Raw genomic sequence first — 18,259 nt, 5'->3', positions numbered from 1 at the left:
ACTTGCTTAGCTTTAGTGATCAGGCGAGAAACGGTGTACTCAACACGGTACGGCCGATGACATCCATTTCGTTATGAAAACCTCGCTTTCTCTACTCCTCACATCTCTTCCACTTCCCCCACATCTACATTTACAAAAGTGTGTCTGAGGCGATTTTCATTTTTCCCCTTCTCACTTGCAATGGCGAATCTTGCTCGCAAAGAACGACTACCGGTCCGGCAAGACGCCATGTGAGATGTTATTTCTCGGACATTCTTGCTTCGGTCACTTCGCGGGGCGTGTGGAAAGAAATGTGTCGCCCGAGTCTTGTTGGAACGTGCGATCTGTTGCTTTCAAAAATAAACTTCTCCGTGAAGCAGTATCCCGGTTTACTGGCGTCTGTCTGCCACTGCACTTCGTTAAGCATCACCGTGACGCAGTGGCACCGCTTTTCTTTCGCTCTTCTCCACCTCTCGTTCTAGTCCTACCAGGTAAGGGTCCCAAACTGACTAGCAGAACTCACACAGTGCGTCTAACGAGTAACTTTTAAGCCGCTTGTTCCGCGGATAACTTTTTACGCTCCCTTTGGTATATATACTATGTGATGAAAAGTATCCTGACACCTGGCTGAAAATGACTTACAAGTTGGTGACGCCCTCCATCGGTAATGCTGAAATTCAATATGGTGCTAGCCAACCCTTAGCCTTGATGAGCGCTTCCACTCTCGCAGTTATATGTTGAGTCATGTGCTGGAAGGTTTCTTGGGGAATGGCAGCCCATTCTTCACGGAGTGCTGCACTGAGGAGAGGTATCGACGCCATCGGTGAGGCCTGGCACGAAGTCGGCGTTCCAAACCATTCCAAAGGTGTTCTGCAGGATTGAGGCCAGGAGACTCTACAGGCTAGTCCATCACAGGGACGTTATTGTCGTGTAACTACTCCGCCACAGGCCGTGCATTATGAACAGGTGCTCGGTCGTGTTGAAAGATGTAATGGCCATCCCCGAATTGCTCTTCAACAGTGGGAAGCAAGAAGGTGCTTAAAACATCGATTTAGGTCTGGGCTTTCATAGTGCAAACCAAAACAACAATGGGTCTGTGGTATCGACAGTTCCGATGCCACAGCGTAGGTTGGCATTACGAGAGCGGACGAACTACGCCGACCACAGCGCCCTCCAGCCGAGGCTGTGGAGCTCAACGAGCGCCGCTCTACTTTCTGTCCATTTCATCAAGAGCAGACGGCCTGCATACATCATTTCTACTTCAGAATGTGTTGGCTTGCTATTGATACTTTGTACTACTTAAGACGGAAATACGGCTTCGCACCTACGTGCTCATTATCGCAAAGTTATGTAACCATTTATTAACTTGTTTTTGCCTATAGTAAACATCTTTTACACCTTTTACTCTACATGCAGTACCGAAGTACTTTACCTCACCTTCATTCGGTCTATTTTGCACACCACAGGAGCAGACCCACGCGCCGCATTCCAGGCGGGATACAAAAGGGTGCAAGCGCCCTCCATGAACACCACCACCACACCATAACAACACCGCCTCCGAATTTTACTGTTGTCACTACACACGCTGGCAGATGACGCTCACCGGGCATTCGACATACCCATACCCTGCCATGGGATGTCCACATTGTGTACCGTGATTCGTTGCTCCATACAACGTTTTTCCACTGTTCAATCGTCCAATGTTTACGCTATTTACACCAAGCGAGGCGTCGTTTGGCATTTACCGGGGTCATGTGTGACTTATGAGCAGCCGCTCGACCATAAAATCCAAGTTTTGTCACCTACCACCTGACTGTCTTAGTTCTTGCAGTGGATCCTGATGCAGTTTGGATTTCCTGTGTTGTGGTCTGGATAAATGTCTGCCTATTACACATTACGACCCTCTTCAACTGTCGGCGGTCTCTGTCAGTCAACAGGCGAGGTCGACCTGTACGTTTTTGTGCTGTTCGTGTCCCTTCACGTTTCCACTTCACTATCACATCGGAAACAGTGGACCTAGGGATGTTTAGAAGTGTGGAAATCTCGCGTACAGACGTATGACACAAGTGACACGCAATCACCTGACCACGTTCGAAGTCCTCGAGTTCCGGGGAGCGCCCCATTCTGCTCTCTCGTGATGTCTAATGACTACTGAGGTCGCTGTTATGGAGTAACCGGCAATAGGTGGCAGCGCAATACACCTAATATGAAAAACTTATGTTTTTCAGGGTGTCCGGATACTTTTGATAACATAGCGTATTTTCGCCTGGTTATGGCCAGGAAGGCCTACCCGGAACAGAAGGTAACATCACCGAACAGAGCAGACAGAGACTTGACGGCGTGAGAGCACGCGGCCGGGCGGCCTTCCAGCGCTGGAGTCCAGCGGCTGGACAGCTTCCAGGGCTGGCGGGGCGTGCAGGTATCTGCCCTGCCGGCGGCTCCCACACACGCCGCAGCCCGGACTCATATATACATCCCGTACTCCGCAGCACACTCCTAGAGGGCACGCCACAAACTCAAAGGCAGTTTGCTGCAACCGTCGGTACACGACCTGGCAAAACCTCCCCAAGAGCCGCAACACCTCGTGTACAAATGACCGAATCGATAACGCCGTAAACTCTACGTCCCTGTCCCAGAGGATAATGTTACGTACAGCGTGCTTCAGGAAGTATAGTAAATATTTCAGTACGCGGTATTGGAGGGACTGATTCGAATAAAACGTTCGATATAATGTGTCCAGCTTTTACTGGTTACAGAGTGAAGTTTTCATTTCGCGCGCTGTTCTCTAGTTGCTAGGGATGCATTTATCGGCGAGTTCAGCAACTCACTTTGCCACTCCTACTGCCGACTAGCGGCATCTTGCAAACTGGACAGGTCAGCTTATTCAGCATAATCTGCTGCCTGTTGGAAATTTTTGTAAGTTTGCGTGTGCATAGAGCGACCTTCCGTGTGGTTTGACCGGCAGGGCAGAAACCAGCCGCAGAGAGCGGGTGCGCCAGGTAGCGTGTGTGGACACTTTCGTACAGAGCAGGTGTGTGTGTGTGTGTGTGTGTATGTGTATGTGTATGTGTGTGTGTGTGTGTGTGTGTGTGTGTGTGTGTGTGTGCACACCAGCCGAGGGCCGCGGCTCGCGTTCACCTCATGTTAGGGAACACACGTACTCTTATATAACGAGACGAGTTGTGTTCCGTTTTATCACTGGAGTGGAAACAGGGACAGGGCAAGGAGTCCTCCCGCACAATACGCACAAAACTTAAAAACGTACCTATGGAGGGCCAGAGGTCTGAAAATGAACTGCTTATATTTATCGACTGTCATTTCTGTTTTGAAGTTAAAATTCTGAAGCTGCGCATCAGTTAACATAGCCGGCCGAAGTGGCCGTGCGGTTAAAGGCGCTGCAGTCTGGAACCGCAAGACCGCTACGGTCGCAGGTTCGAATCCTGCCTCGGGCATGGATGTTTGTGATGTCCTTAGATTAGTTAGGTTTAACTAGTTCTAAGTTCTAGGGGACTAATGACCTCAGCAGTTGAGTCCCATAGTGCTCAGAGCCATTTGAACCATTTCAGTTAACATAATCGAATTTTTCAACTGTGATTATGCTTAGTTGGACAATGAAGTACAATTCAGCCTGCCGCATGTATTTGAAAATCGTGAGTATGCTGACATGGTGCGGTATTTTACAGTAGTTTTGTAATGGAAACGCTGCTGCCACTGCTTTCATATGATACGGTAGACGATTTGCTAACCGCAGAATACCGAATCGAAGAGTGTTTAGTCATGTTTTCGCTAAACTGTGTGAGACCGCTGTAGTGTCAAGTATCATCGGAACGAGCAAATCAGCAAGGTGCGGATGAAGTACTAGGGATTGTTCAGTTAGTACAACATAGTCAATCAACAAGCACCTGCAGAATTTCTGCACGTATCGGTGTTCCACATATAAGAATATGGCGGACATTATGTACACAGGGCCTGCATGTTCCCATCTACAGAGGATGCATTATCTTCCAGAACGATATCAACGAGGACGACTGGAATTTTGTCGTTGGCTAATTGCAAATCGCCGAGTAACGCCATTAATACTGTTTACTGATGAAGTCACTTTCAGTCGATACAGTATCGATGAAACATCGATGGTCCCGCAAACATCCACATGTGTGTGTGGAGACGTTTCCGAGAACCGTTCTCTGTATATGTGCGTTGCGGTATCATAGATATTCTGTTTATTCGGCTTCTTGCGTTACCGCAAAGTGTTACAGGGCCGCCTTAGGCAGGTTTTGTTGAAAACGAGTCTCCATCACTACTGGGAGAGCTCCGTTCGGTGGTAGCGATGGCAGTGATTTGAGATGGCTATTTGTTGATGATGTTATTTGATGTGTTAATATTTGTAAAGGAAAATGGTATATTTGAAGAGTTGTGGTCAGAGAAACAGTTGTTAGGCAACAGTATCTGTGTCTCGGATGGCAGCACTGTGGATTCGTGGTAACTTTGGCGGTCAGTTGTAGGAAGCTGCGATGTGCAGCAAGTGGGGATTCGTTGAAGGTACAGTGTAATGAATGGACGCACTCTTGGAACTATGTGAGCTGCACATTTATTACGAGGAGGAATGGTGACTCAGAACAGTGGTTGGATAGCATACGGACATAAAGGTTTTGAAATGAAGAACAAGCTATTATTTGATGATGTATAAAATTTTTTTGATGACTTCCATTGTGGGTCCACTTCACCCTCGTCACAGTCGAGTTTTTCATAATTGGCTAAAATGGCTCTGAGCACTATGGGACTTAACATCTGAGGTCATCAGTCCCCTGGAACTTAGAACTACTTAAACCTAACTAACCTAAGGACATCACACAACACTCAGCCATCACGAGGCAGAGAAAATCCCGGACACCGCCGGGAATCGAACCTGGGAACCCGGGCGTGGGAAGCGAGAACGCTACCGCGCGACCACGAGATGCGGGCTTTTCATAATTATTCTACTGATTTATCTTCCGAGTTAATTTACTGTACCATGGAAGTTATTAGATTAAAAGAATTTTCATATTAGAGACTATAAATGTTTTCTTTGATAAGCTGCTTCCTAACCGAAATTTCAGAACTTACAGGTTGAGTCACGAGTTTCATTGGCATTCTGTGTGAAGTTTATGAACCTAATTTCCCTGGGACCAATTGTAGTTAGTTTTTAGCAGTATTTTTTAGCTGTTGCGGAGTCTTGTTGTGTTCCTGTTTCTGCCAGTACATAATTTTGCAGGTGAGATTCATAACGTGATTGTTTAGTTTCCTTTGCGCAGTTTAGGTTCTGTCAGTTACTTTACTTTAACCAGCGCGATACGTCAGTGCAGAAATTTTCGTGTAATCCAGGTTACATTCTTATAGAGGATAACATTAGAGTTTAGATTTTTTTATATTTTTTTCAAACTGTTCGCACTGACCAAGTCTACTGAATGTGAAATTGTTGGTTTGGTTATTTATTTGCATACTAATGAGATAGGTTTTCACACACACAGGATTCTTTTCAATTTCATGTAAGTGATGTGGCTTTGAGCTCAGTAGCACATTTAGGTTGTCAGTACACATTCCCAGCCTCGTATTTATGGTATCTATGATAACACAGACATAAGTAAAGGTGACTCACTCACAGTCATCTTTGAGCCTGATAGGGCAACTACACTCCTGGAAATTGAAATAAGAACACCGTGAATTCATTGTCCCAGGAAGGGGAAACTTTATTGACACATTCCTGGGGTCAGATACATCACATGATCACACTGACAGAACCACAGGCACATAGACACAGGCAACAGAGCATGCACAATGTCAGCACTAGTACAGTGTATATCCACCTTTTGCAGCAATGCAGGCTGCTATTCTCCCATGGAGACGATCGTAGAGATGCTAGATGTAGTCCTGTGGAACGGCTTGCCATGCCATTTCCACCTGGCGCCTCAGTTGGACCAGCGTTCGTACTGGACGTGCAGACCGCGTGAGACGACGCTTCATCCAATCCCAAACATGCTCAATGGGGGACAGATCCGGAGATCTTGCTGGCCAGGGTAGTTGACTTACACCTTCTAGAGCACGTTGGGTGGCACGGGATACATGCGGACGTGCATTGTCCTGTTGGAACAGCAAGTTCCCTTTCCGGTCTAGGAATGGTAGAACGATGGGTTCGATGACGGTTTGGATGTACCGTGCACTATTCAGTGTCCCCTCGACGATCACCAGTGGTATACGGCCAGTGTAGGAGATCGCTCCCCACACCATGATGCCGGGTGTTGGCCCTGTGTGCCTCGGTCGTATGCAGTCCTGATTGTGGCGCTCACCTGCACGGCGCCAAACACGCATACGACCATCATTGGCACCAAGGCAGAAGCGACTCTCATCGCTGAAGACGACACGTCTCCATTCGTCCCTCCATTCACGCCTGTCGCGACACCACTGGAGGCGGGCTGCACGATGTTGGGGCGTGAGCGGAAGACGGCCTAACGGTGTGCGGGACCGTAGCCCAGCTTCATGGAGACGGTTGCGAATGGTCCTCGCCGATACCCCAGGAGCAACAGTGTCCCTAATTTGCTGGGAAGTGGCGGTGCGGTCCCCTACGGCACTGCGTAGGATCCTACGGTCTTGGCGTGCATCCGTGCGTCGCTGCGGTCCGGTCCCAGGTCGACGGGCACGTGCACCTTCCGCCGACCACTGGCGACAACATCGATGTACTGTGGAGACCTCACGCCCCACGTGTTGAGCAATTCGGCGGTACGTCCACCCGGCCTCCCGCATGCCCACAATACGCCCTCTCTCAAAGTCCGTCAACTGCACATACGGTTCACGTGCACGCTGTCGCGGCATGCTACCAGTGTTAAAGACTGCGATGGAGCTCCGTATGCCACGGCAAACTGGCTGACACTGACGGCGGCGGTGCACAAATGCTGCGCAGCTAGCGCCATTCGACGGCCAACACCGCGGTTCCTGGTGTGTCCGCTGTGCCGTGCGTGTGATCATTGCTTGTACAGCCCTCTCGCAGTGTCCGGAGCAAGTATGGTGGGTCTGACACACCGGTGTCAATGTGTTCTTTTTTCCATTTCCAGGAGTGTAGTTATTCTAGTCCTCAAGTGACGTAATCTGTAATCAACGTTCCGCGGAATGTGGATCGGCAGAAAAGGTTACGCTTCTTCGGAGCCATGTTTCACCGGACCTTAAATGCCTGCGGGGATGGTTGAAAGGCCAAATCTAGGAAGGTAAAGAGAGCACAAGAGAGTAATTGTTCTTTCGGATTACGGGTACTGCTGCCCCCATAAAAGAACGACACGACGACGTCGGAAGAGCTGCGCGAGGCGTTGTCAACAAAAATCCAGAGTGCATTGAAGTCGAAGACGGAATTCACGAAAATCAACGTCTAACTTAATACTTTGCCTTTGCTTAACATCTTCTGTTTGGGAAACGTTCTAACAACCGTACTTCTGTAACCCATGACAACTGTCCACACGTTACGCCTACATGGAAAGTTTTATTCGAATGTTTCCTAAAAAAAATTAACTGTTCCATCTCAAATAACGTGCATATAGGAAGACCTCAACACTAGAGAGGTCAGCGAAGTGCATCAACACATGCAGAGGACTGACATTCGGTGCAGCGGCTGGCAGCCGACCGTGAACGTATACGAAAAAATGGCTCTGAGCACTATGGGGCCTAACATCTGAGGTCATCAGTCCCCTAGAACTTAGAACTACTCAAACTAACCTAAGGCCATCACACACATCTATGCCCGAGGCAAGACTCTAACCTGCGACCATAGTGGTCGCGCGGTTCCAGACTTGCGCCTAGAACCGCTCGGCCACTCCGGCCAGCGGAACGTATACAAACGCATCGTGTAGCGCATAGGCATGCAGTGAGGTTGACTGTCATTCAATTATACTACCGGCGATAGATTAGCGGAAACAGAAACAGCCGCGAACTACGTAGGACTAACCATCCGGGGCGGCCTGAAGTCAGTTTAAGTCAGTCAGCAGCTGGCGTTTCGAGGTTAAAAGTTGCGAATTATCACTGTCTGCAAGCAGCCAGCGCACCGCTCAAGTCAGTCAAGGATATCGAAACATATATAGATATAAAAGGAAGGCAATGTGAGATAGATATTCAGTCACGTTGTAGTAACAATTGAAACATAACGCCTAAATCGAAAACATAGAAAGATAAGAGGACTGGTGCAATCCGTTCTTTACCGCTGACTGTAAACTCTTTATGCCCCACATAAAACACGAAGAAATTTGGAACTCGCATATGGTATACACCTCTACTTTACCTCTGAGCATGTCAGACATTTGTTTTTAATTTTAATTAGGACCGGAGTTACGATTTTTTCTTCAAAGAGGCGAAATTTTTCGCCCGGAAAAGTTTCCTACTCCAGTGCTGTCAAGAAGAACACTCTGTGCGGTGGAAAGCGGCGACACATACTGTTAGGCAGCCGATACCGCCAGCAGACCCCAGCAGCCGGGGCGCACTGTTGCGGCCCCATCGGTATTAAGCTGTCAAGTGCCGACTACTTTTAACAGGACCGACAGCCACTAGAACAGTCCTCACTGAGTGTAGTGGGATTGTACATGGTGGCAGCCAGTCAAGGGATATTTTATGGAATTGGTTTAAAAATTTGGTTTTAGCCAATAGCATGCGCGGGATACCGATCACGTGTGTGAACGCTGGAGTTGCTTCTCTCTCTTGTAATCCAGACCTCGAGCAGAAGAGTCGTCTTTTTGGAAGGTAAAGCCTCTGTCTCTGCTTTTAACGACCAGCCACCAACGTAGGTTAACATGAACCGCTACCGCTTCCCCTTCCGTTGCCCATTTCAATTAATTGTTCGACCTCCTAGACTGGCCTAAACCTGGTAACGTCCGACCCCAGGCGCGCCCCTTGTACACCGTACATTGAAATACATCCTCTTTATTGTACCTAATTTCCTGTTTTGTCACTTAACGGCAGCCCTGGATGCCCACTCTCTAATCCTGACCGCTCGACCTCCTGCACCCTGTCGTCACGAGGCATACGTAACAACCGCACCCCCCTTTCTCAAACATTGTATACATTTACACCAACCACGAAGGGAGTGGTTTGCAAAGCAATTGTTACACCTTTTCTAGAGTATTGCTCGTCAGTCTGGGTTCACTATCAGGAAACAACACAGCAAACTCCAGCAGTAGACGCTACAAGAGAGGCTATGCACCAGCATGGAGAGGCTCTCAGACAAAATTCTCGGGATGCATATTTCCAGAAGAGCCGGGCTTGGTTCTTCCTACAGACATCGCGAGACAAGACCACAAGTGGTCAAATCTGACAGACTCGAGGTCATACACGGCAGTCGTCCCTCACGTGCAGCATTTCGTGATTGGAACAGTAAAAGCGGGAGGAGACTGGCAGTCGTACACGAAGCACGCTCGCCCACACACTGTAACATCAATCTTCTGAAAAAACAAGTCGGCTGTTTTATCGAATTCTGTAATGCACGTGTGCATTTAATACAAGATGGTTTTGAATCTCAGAGGAAATACTACACACGAAGGAATGCAATCGACCGATAAATTCTGCACGAATCGATAACGTCAGATGCGTCTTGTTATGGTGTAAGTGAATTTGTATAATAGATTTACAAACTGTGTTCACAGTGCTGCGCATTAACTTTAATGGTCTCAATCGGTACGTAGTCTAATTAAAACTAAACGATAACCAGTTTCGGTTGGATAGCAAACACCTTCGGACCGTTCTTACACTGTAATTGGTACCTAAGTTCAGTGTAAACACAATTACATCGTTACTAAATGTAAGTTGCAGCTCCTACAAACAATGCTACGTTTTCATATTTCGGAAACCACGATAACGGAAAGGAAGGAGTCGCATCTTCAGTGGTAGTGTAGTGTGGCTCGTTATTATTATTATTGTTGTTGTTGTTGCCGGCCGGGGTGGCCGAGCGGTTCTAGGCGCTACAGTCTGGAACCGCGCAACCGCTACGGTCGCAGGTTCGAATCCTGCCTCGGGCATGGATGTGTGCGATGTCCTTAGGTTAGTTAGGTTTAAGTAGTTTTAAGTCCTATGGGACTGATGACCTCAGATGTTTAAGTTCAAATGGCTCTGAGCGCTATGGGACTTAAATGCTGAGGTCATCAGCCCCCTAGAACTTAGAACTACTTAAACCTAACTAACCTAAGGACATCACACACATCCATGCGCGAGGCAGGATTGGAACCTGCGACCGCAGCAGCAGCGCGGTCCCGGACTGAAGCACTAGAACCGCTCGGCCACATCGGCCGGCCATTACATTCCCTTAAGGTTCTTACGATCTCCGCTCGTCATATGCTTTCGCTACAAGGTGGTCGTTCCACTTTAAGTTCTGATGGACTGTCATTCCCGCGTATTTTACTGTAGCTGCTGTTTCCAGCTATATGTTGGGAACAGTGTAATCTAACATTAGGGTACTTCCTCGCCTACTTATGAGCGCTACTTAACGTTTATTTACGTTCAGAGCCAATTGCCAGTTCCTGCACAAATTAATCGTAGCCTACCATTTGCTTTAGCTTCAGCTGAGCTTCCGTATCTGGCCACACTGATGCTCCCAGACATGTTTATGGGGACGCGGGTAGGAGACGTCCAACTGCAGCCTGCGCGCCGGTATGCGGCGCTATGGCCAAGGTCACGCCGACCACCAAAGTAGTCCGGCTCTGCTCTCCTCTCCTGTCGAGCTTTCTACCTGCTGGCCTCTCTCTCTCTCTATACCCTAATACTGTACTCCCCAACACCTTGAGCGGCCGACGAACTCCAGTGCTGTGAAAGATGCCCCGAAACCGGACTCAGTAGGTTACGCCTCCTCCTCCTCCTCCTCCTCCTCCTCCCGACAGACGGCTTTGATGTAGCTCTAGTCTATCTTACGAAAGACTGTCAAGCACTGCAACCTACATCCACTGGAAGCTGCTAACAACAGTCCGGCACTGCCCTGCCTGTAGAAGTCGTATCCCTCACATTCCTACTACCAAATTGACTGCTCCTCGATGCCTCATCGTGTCTACTTTAAAGAGGGCAACTTCCTAGCACTTATATTTACGTTCCATGTTAGCTAGTACCTACTTTTACGAAAAACTGTCTTTTCTTATCAATCTGAATTTCATATCCTCTTTACTCTCGCTGTTGCCAGCTATTTTCCTGTTGAAATAGTAAAACCCAGCTACTTTCAGAGTCTCGTGTCACAGTCTAATCGCCCTACCATCGCCCTCGTTATTTCTAATGCACTGTCACAATGTTCTAACTTGAATTATGTTCACGGAATAACCTCTTTTCAGCACTCTATCCGTTCTAAAATGGGTCAAATGGCTCTGAGCACTATGGGACTTAACTTCTGAGGTCATCAGTCCCTAGAACAGGGGTCTCCAAACTTTTTAGTCCGCGGGCCACATTGACTCCTCCACGAAGTCATAAGGGCCAAGATCTACCTAGTGCGATTAAAGCAACCTAGCACTCCATGATCTACATCTACATCCATACTCCGCAAGCCACCTGACGGTGTGTGGCGGAGGGTACCCTGAGTACCTCTATCGGTTCTCCCTTCTATTCCAGTCTCGCATTGTTCGTGGAAAGAAGGATTGTCTGTATGCTTCTGTGTGGGCTCTAATCTCTCTGATTTTATCCTCATGGTCTCTTCTCGAGATATGCGTAGGAGGGAGCAATATACTGCTTGACTCTTTGGTGAAGGTATGTTCTCGAAACTTTAACAAAAGCCTGTACCGAGCTAATGAGCGTCTCTCCTGCAGAGTCTTCCACTGGAGTTCATCATCTCCGTAACGCTTTCGCGATTACTAAATTATCCTGTAACGAAGCGCGCTGCTCTCCGTTGGATCTTCTCTATCTCTTCTATCAATCCTATCTGGTACGGATCCCACACTCCTGAGCAGTATTCAAGCAGTGGGCGAACAAGCGTACTGTAAGCTACTTCCTTTGTTTTCGGATTGCATTTCCTTAGGATTCTTCCAATGAATCTCAGTCTGGCATCTGCTTTACCGACGATCAACTTTATATGATCATTCCATTTTAAATCACTCCTAATGCGTACTCCCAGATAATTTATGGAATTAACTGCTTCCAGTTGCTGACCTGCTATTTTGTAGCTAAATGATAAGGGATCTATCTTTCTATGTATTCGCAGCACATTACACTTGTCTCCATTGAGATTGAATTGCCAATCCCTGCACCATGCGTCAATTCGCTGCAGATCCTCCTGCATTTCAGTACAATTTTCCATTGTTACAACTCCTCGATACACCACAGCATCATCTGCAAAAAGACTCAGTGAATTTCCGATGTCATCTACAAGGTCATCACCGTAATGTAAGGCTAAAGGAAAGGTGAAATCGCAAAAATCTAAGGTAGTGGGAACAGCTAGCACTGAAACGAACTACGATTTTTATTTAATTACATAATTTTGATTGGTGGACGTACCTGACCGAAATTATGGCGTATTTTATTCTGGCGAATTTCACCGACGAAGAAGTATGTCACTGCTCATTCTTCACGAAAGCGTCCTGCAAAGTTAACGAAATCTCAAAATCATTGTTAGCAACACTAATACTGCAAGACGTAACAGAGGGAGAGTATGTCAACGCATTGTTATTTCAAGCGGTGCAACAATAAGTTAAGTTATGTAGCCTTGTAGCGAGTAGCAGCCAATGTGTATTGGTCGCGATAGGCCTCGATAGGCGATAGGCCTCGAAACTCAATCATTGGCAGTATAGGTACCACCTCAAATATTTGGCGGGCCGGACACCGGGGATGTCCGGCCAGCTAACGCGGGCCGGTTTCGGCCCGCGGGCCGTAGTTTGGAGACCCCTGCCCTAGAACTTAGACCTACTTAAACCTAACTAGCCTAAGGACATCACACATACCCATGCCCGAGGCAGGATTCGAACCTGCGACCGTAGCGGTCACACGGTTCCAGACTGTAGCGCCTAGAACCGCTCGGCCACCCCGGCCGGCGCGGCCGGAGTCTGTCGACACAGAAGCTACCCGGGAGTAGAGAGCCGCGGACAGGGCCCCACATGAGCTGGCGCGGCCGCAGAGGGCTCTAGGCGTCCACTGGCAGACCCACGCACGCACAAATGCAGCCGATGTCCGCACGTCAGCCTCACCTGGTCACGATATGGCGACGCTCTGCACCCCTGCAAACTCTCACGCGGACTCTAATCGTGTTCTGCGACTGTGTAAGAAAGTTCAGTCCACACTACGCCTGTCACAGTTTTCTGCGCAAATCCTCGCCACTGAATGGCCATTTAATCACAGGCACAGTTCGTGCCTGTCAGCAAGTGAAAATAAAATGCGAAGGTGGTGCGGAATGAGTTGGATTCCATGTTTGAACAGTATGTCTGTGCTAGAAGATTTCCAAATAATTTGAAATGTTTGTAGCAACGAATTGTTTTTTCTTTTAACTGACCATAAGGTCGAAATCGCCATCGTTGAGTTTGAGATTAAACTAATTTCACTAATCATGACTGCGATTTAAAAAGTTTAAGTATTCATATTCATTCCCCAGCTTACCTCTGTCAATTCTGACCGTAAGTACTTCCGATACTTTGCAAATCAACAGGCTGAACATCCGTTACAAAACTGTATGTTAAGATATGTCGCGTTTCGGGTCTTGACAGGTGATTCTCTATTACAACACTTGGGCTGGTGTCTGCCTCTGATACAACGTAACACATTAAATCACGAAAACATCACTAAGTGTAACGGGGACTGCGCACAATGCATTGCCGTAGACTGTTCTGTGACAGAACCACAGTAGGCATAAGCACAACATGTCTCGTCCCAACCTTCAGATGTTTAAAATCTACTTACCACCACCACCACCACCACCACCACCACTCCGACGGTGTCTCTCATCTCTTCACACACATGTTACTCACCGAATGGCTGGAACGGCGTGGGCGGCAGCTGACACAAGCCACCTGTCACACAGAGAACAAACACATCGTTAACGCCATGCAATACATACAGTAACGCACAGTGCACAGATATAAAAACTGCTCTACAGAAGTATAGTAACTTTAACAGCAGCGACTGTTTCACGTCCTTCACTATCAAGGCCGTCTTACGCCCAGCTCTGCCCTGTTCGATATTCTTCATGTTTTAAGGTTTTTCAACGATAGTGCCCGGACACGAATTTATTAATGCTGTTGGGCGCAATTATGAAAAACAAAAAATTAGAAAAAATCGCCTTTGAAGATAAGATTTCCGAGCGGCGCTAAGTACGTCTGCAACATTTAAACAACTGTCCGTAGCCGAGTGTAGAGCGTCGCTGGTTCGAATCTCGCTAGAAACAACTTCTTTACTTTATGCGGAATATTTTTGTGATATATATATAACATCTTTTTACTTTTGGTTACTCGTCACACTGATAAAAATAGATACAAATACTCGAAATGATTTGTTGTTAAATGAAAAAGATACACGGCAATAAAACTGTTGAATCTCTAGGAATGCAAGTAGTTCTTTATTTTCTATTTGACGGTTTGCAATTTTGCACCACATTTTACCTTACTGGGAACACTAATTTTTGTGAGACGAGGAATTAAAAATTTAAAGATGTTATTTTTATTAGAAACAAGATTCAGTATTTGTTGCTGAGCATTTGTATTTGTTAATAAGCACTGAACGCTAATAAAATAAAAAGTACTACTAACAAGGTTCGAACCAGTAACCGTACGACTGTAAAACTGCTGCGCTACGTATGAGCTACAAAATCCTATGAGAGGCAATCGAAAGAAAATCGAACGCCGCCCACAACGCGACCATTAAATTGTTTCATTCAAACTTTATGACCACACGCGTGAAGACATTTATCCCGCTGGTAGACGAGCGACCATTTCCTGCTTCGCATAATGCGGTCGGCCGCTAACGGATCCACAACAGCGCCTATTCTTGCTCTTCCTCGTCCGACTGAAACCGACGCCCATGCATGTGTCTTCCTCCTTACAGCCCGGATCGTTCATCGTGCAATTCTCACATCGCTGGCGACCTGAAGAAAGACATGCGTCGACATCTGTTTGAGTTGGCCGAGAAAGAACCAGAGGGGGTGCGGTTGTGGATCCGTCAGCGGCCGACCGCGTTCTATGAAATAGGAACTGATCGTCTCCTCTCCCGGTGGGATAAATGTCTTCACGCGTTTGGTCATTACTTTTGAATGGAACCATTCTATGTGTAAGTAGGCTATTTAGGTTTTTATGTTGGTAACGTCACGTAGCGCTCTGTATGAAAATCACTGACTGTGCTGTGTGCAGTCTGTGGCTGGTTTGCGTTGTTGGAAAATTTGCTATTGTAGTGTTGGGCAGTTGGTTGTGAACAGCACGTAGCGTTGCGCAGTTGGAGGTGAGCCGCCAGCAGTGGTGGATGTGGGGGAGTGATATGGCAGAATTTTAAGAGCGGACGATCTGGACGTGTGTCTGCCAGAAAGAGTAAATTTGTAATACTGGAGATATATATATATATGATAACTTTTGAATATTATTAAGGTAAATACATTGTTTGTTCTCTATCAAAATCTTTCTTTTGCTAACTATGCCTATCAGTAGTTAGTGAATTCATTTGTTATAATCTTTTATCTCGCTGGCAGTATTGGCGCTCGGTGTATTGCAGTAGTTCGAGTAACGAAGATTTTTGTGAGGTGATTCATGAAAGGTATAGGTTATTGTTAGTCAGGACCATTCTTTTGTGGGTATTATTGAAAGTCAGATTGCGTTGCGCTAAAAATATTGTGTGTCAGTTTAGTGTTGATCAGAATAAATAAGGAGAGTAATGTCTGAGTACATTCTGTTTTGCTCAGCTGTTTGAAAATCAAATAACGTAGAGGTTTATCAGCACAGTAATTCATTAATTATTCAAAGGGGATGTTTCATATGGTCCCGTTGTTGAGGGTTCTCGATCCTCCTTTCACTGCCCCTCGTACGTTAAATACTTACAAATTCTTTGTACCTAACAGTGGTCGGAAATTTTGTAACCTTCAAAGGGGATTTTGTGGAGTTTATTTGAGAAGCTGATCGTAGTGCTTTATTGTGGCAGGCACTAAGCTTAAAATGATGCAGATAGGAAGAAAATGGAAGAGGCCAGAGCAGTCGACAGAGAGAGGTGAGGTGAAGCGAGGCGAGCTCTCCTTGTGAGACGATATTACGCTCAGATTCACGAATCTCATGTCCAATCCATCCCTTATACATTATTGTTTTGCAAATAAAACCCGCCTCTTCTTTCTGCAGCAAGGAAAGGCTGTTTTTTATTTTCGTAAAAAATATTTCTGTGCTTTGCTGCGGAGGACGACCTTGCAGACAAACTCGCCATTACTTATAGTCTCATACTATGTCGTTGGCTAACAAGCCTCAGACATAATGAGAAAACCTGCGCCAGGAAAAAAAGGCAAACGCAAGCCGTTGTCACTATAACCATGAAAAGACAGATACATCCAGATTTTTTCGCCATAACTTCTTGGCAGTACCTCTGCAAGTAAACCACGAACCTGAAGAGACTTCATTCGTGAATTTGCGTGTCGTCATACCAATGAAAGGTATGCCGAATATTCTGTCATACATGCGAAACTCAAATCCAGCTATACACTGGCCTCTCGAAAAAACAGAAGTTGTACGTAGCACAAGGCGAAACGCACCGCTTGAAAGCCGCAGGGAAGCACAGGGGGCCACACCATCATCTGCTGAGCTGTACAGTACCCTACACGAGGGATGTCAGCCAGTAGCAAACGCTGTGGCCGATGACGCACAGACGCACAGTCGCCATGTAATACAGACACAAAGAAGAAAATATAACTCTAAAAGGCTTTGAATAAAATGTTCTCGGGTGTCCAACCGCGCCAATTGGTCAAAACTACACGAGCTTTCGGCTAAGTACTCCTTGGCCATTATCAAGTGTTATGACTTCCAGTGGGCTGTTGGTGCGCCCTTATATACGCTAGCTGCCGGCTGTGACGTCACTGGTGACCGTGACCTTGCCATATATGGGCATGTTTTGAGTCTGCGTTCGTTGTGCCCTCGTCAACCGCGCGATTGCTGGATCCCACGCAGCGCTGAGCTGTAAGCCACCGTCTCTATTCAGGGTGTTTGTGGTAATTTTTATTTCAATAACTTCCTTTATTAAACTGTCCCAGAAGTCGTTAGAGCGAGCCACGACAGAGGTACCGCCAAATTTTATGTGGTGACCGTTCTCTAACGCATGCTCAGCTAGCGCAGATTATCGCCTACGCTATCCAGAGAAATCTGGAGACGGTGGCTTACAGCTCAGCGCTGCGTGGGATCCAGCGATCGCGCGGTTGAAGAGGGCACAACGAACGCCGACTCAAAACATGCCCATATATGGCAATGTCACGGGCACCAGTGACGTCACAGCCGGCAGCTAGCGTATATAAGGGCGCACCAACAGCCCACTGGAAGTCATAACACTTGATAATGGGCAAGGTGTGCTTGGCTGAAAGCTCATGTAGTTTTAACCAATTGACGCTGTTGGAAACCCGAGAACATTTTATCCAATGTTATCGCCGCGATACTCTGCATTCATACATCTAAAAGGCTATGTTTACTGCTTCTGTTGCATTCTTATCTTTGGGTACATCCGCTGTACGTACCATGCATTTATATACCATGGTGCACAACATGTCATATGCACTACAAGAGCCGGCCGAAGTGGCCGTGCGGTTAACGGCGCTGCAGTCTGGAACCGCAAGACCGCTACGGTCGCAGGTTCGAATCCTGCCTCGGGCTTGGATGTTTGTGATGTCCTTAGGTTAGTTAGGTTTACGTAGTTCTAAGTTCTAGGGGACTAATAACCTCAGCAGTTGAGTCCCATAGTGCTCAGAGCCATTTGAACCATTTTTTTGCACTACAAGAGAAACAAACGTAAACATTTACATGACAGTTTTAATACTAGGAGAGTTCTGTAAGATTTTTTAAAGGCAGTGAACACAAGGTTATAAATCACAGCAGACACGACACACTGTACGAGTTGCTGCCTTGTCCCAGGAGCATACACAGGGTAGTCGATTCGTTGTCTTGTATGGAGACCCACTTCGAGGGCTGAACTGTGCGTACAGCAGCTGTTCTCTGAAGTACCAAAAACATTCTACTGTGTGGACCATGGAATGCTTCCGAATAAATTCTAACGTTATCGACTTATGAGAAAATCTGAGGAAAGGTTTATTTCACGTAGAGCAAAGGAAACAGAATGTTGACCTCCAGAGTCAACAAAGACGAACGAAGTTTTA

The 18,259-nt window shown here is 46.9% G+C and overlaps 1 long non-coding RNA gene across 1 annotated transcript in view; it reads right to left on the bottom strand.

Moving 5' to 3' along the window:
- The window catches only part of LOC126475001 (uncharacterized), a 388,440-nt gene that overhangs the window by 212,399 nt on the left and 157,782 nt on the right, over positions 1-18,259 (bottom strand). Inside the window, exon 2 of the long non-coding RNA XR_007586635.1 lies at positions 13,908-13,949. This is a non-coding gene — a long non-coding RNA (uncharacterized LOC126475001). The remainder of the gene's footprint in view (positions 1-13,907; positions 13,950-18,259) is intronic.

The sequence above is a fragment of the Schistocerca serialis genome, chromosome 4 (assembly GCF_023864345.2).
Source record: "Schistocerca serialis cubense isolate TAMUIC-IGC-003099 chromosome 4, iqSchSeri2.2, whole genome shotgun sequence".
Classification (NCBI taxonomy): Eukaryota; Metazoa; Arthropoda; class Insecta; order Orthoptera; family Acrididae; genus Schistocerca; species Schistocerca serialis.
This window is presented reverse-complemented; position numbering and strand designations above follow the sequence as displayed.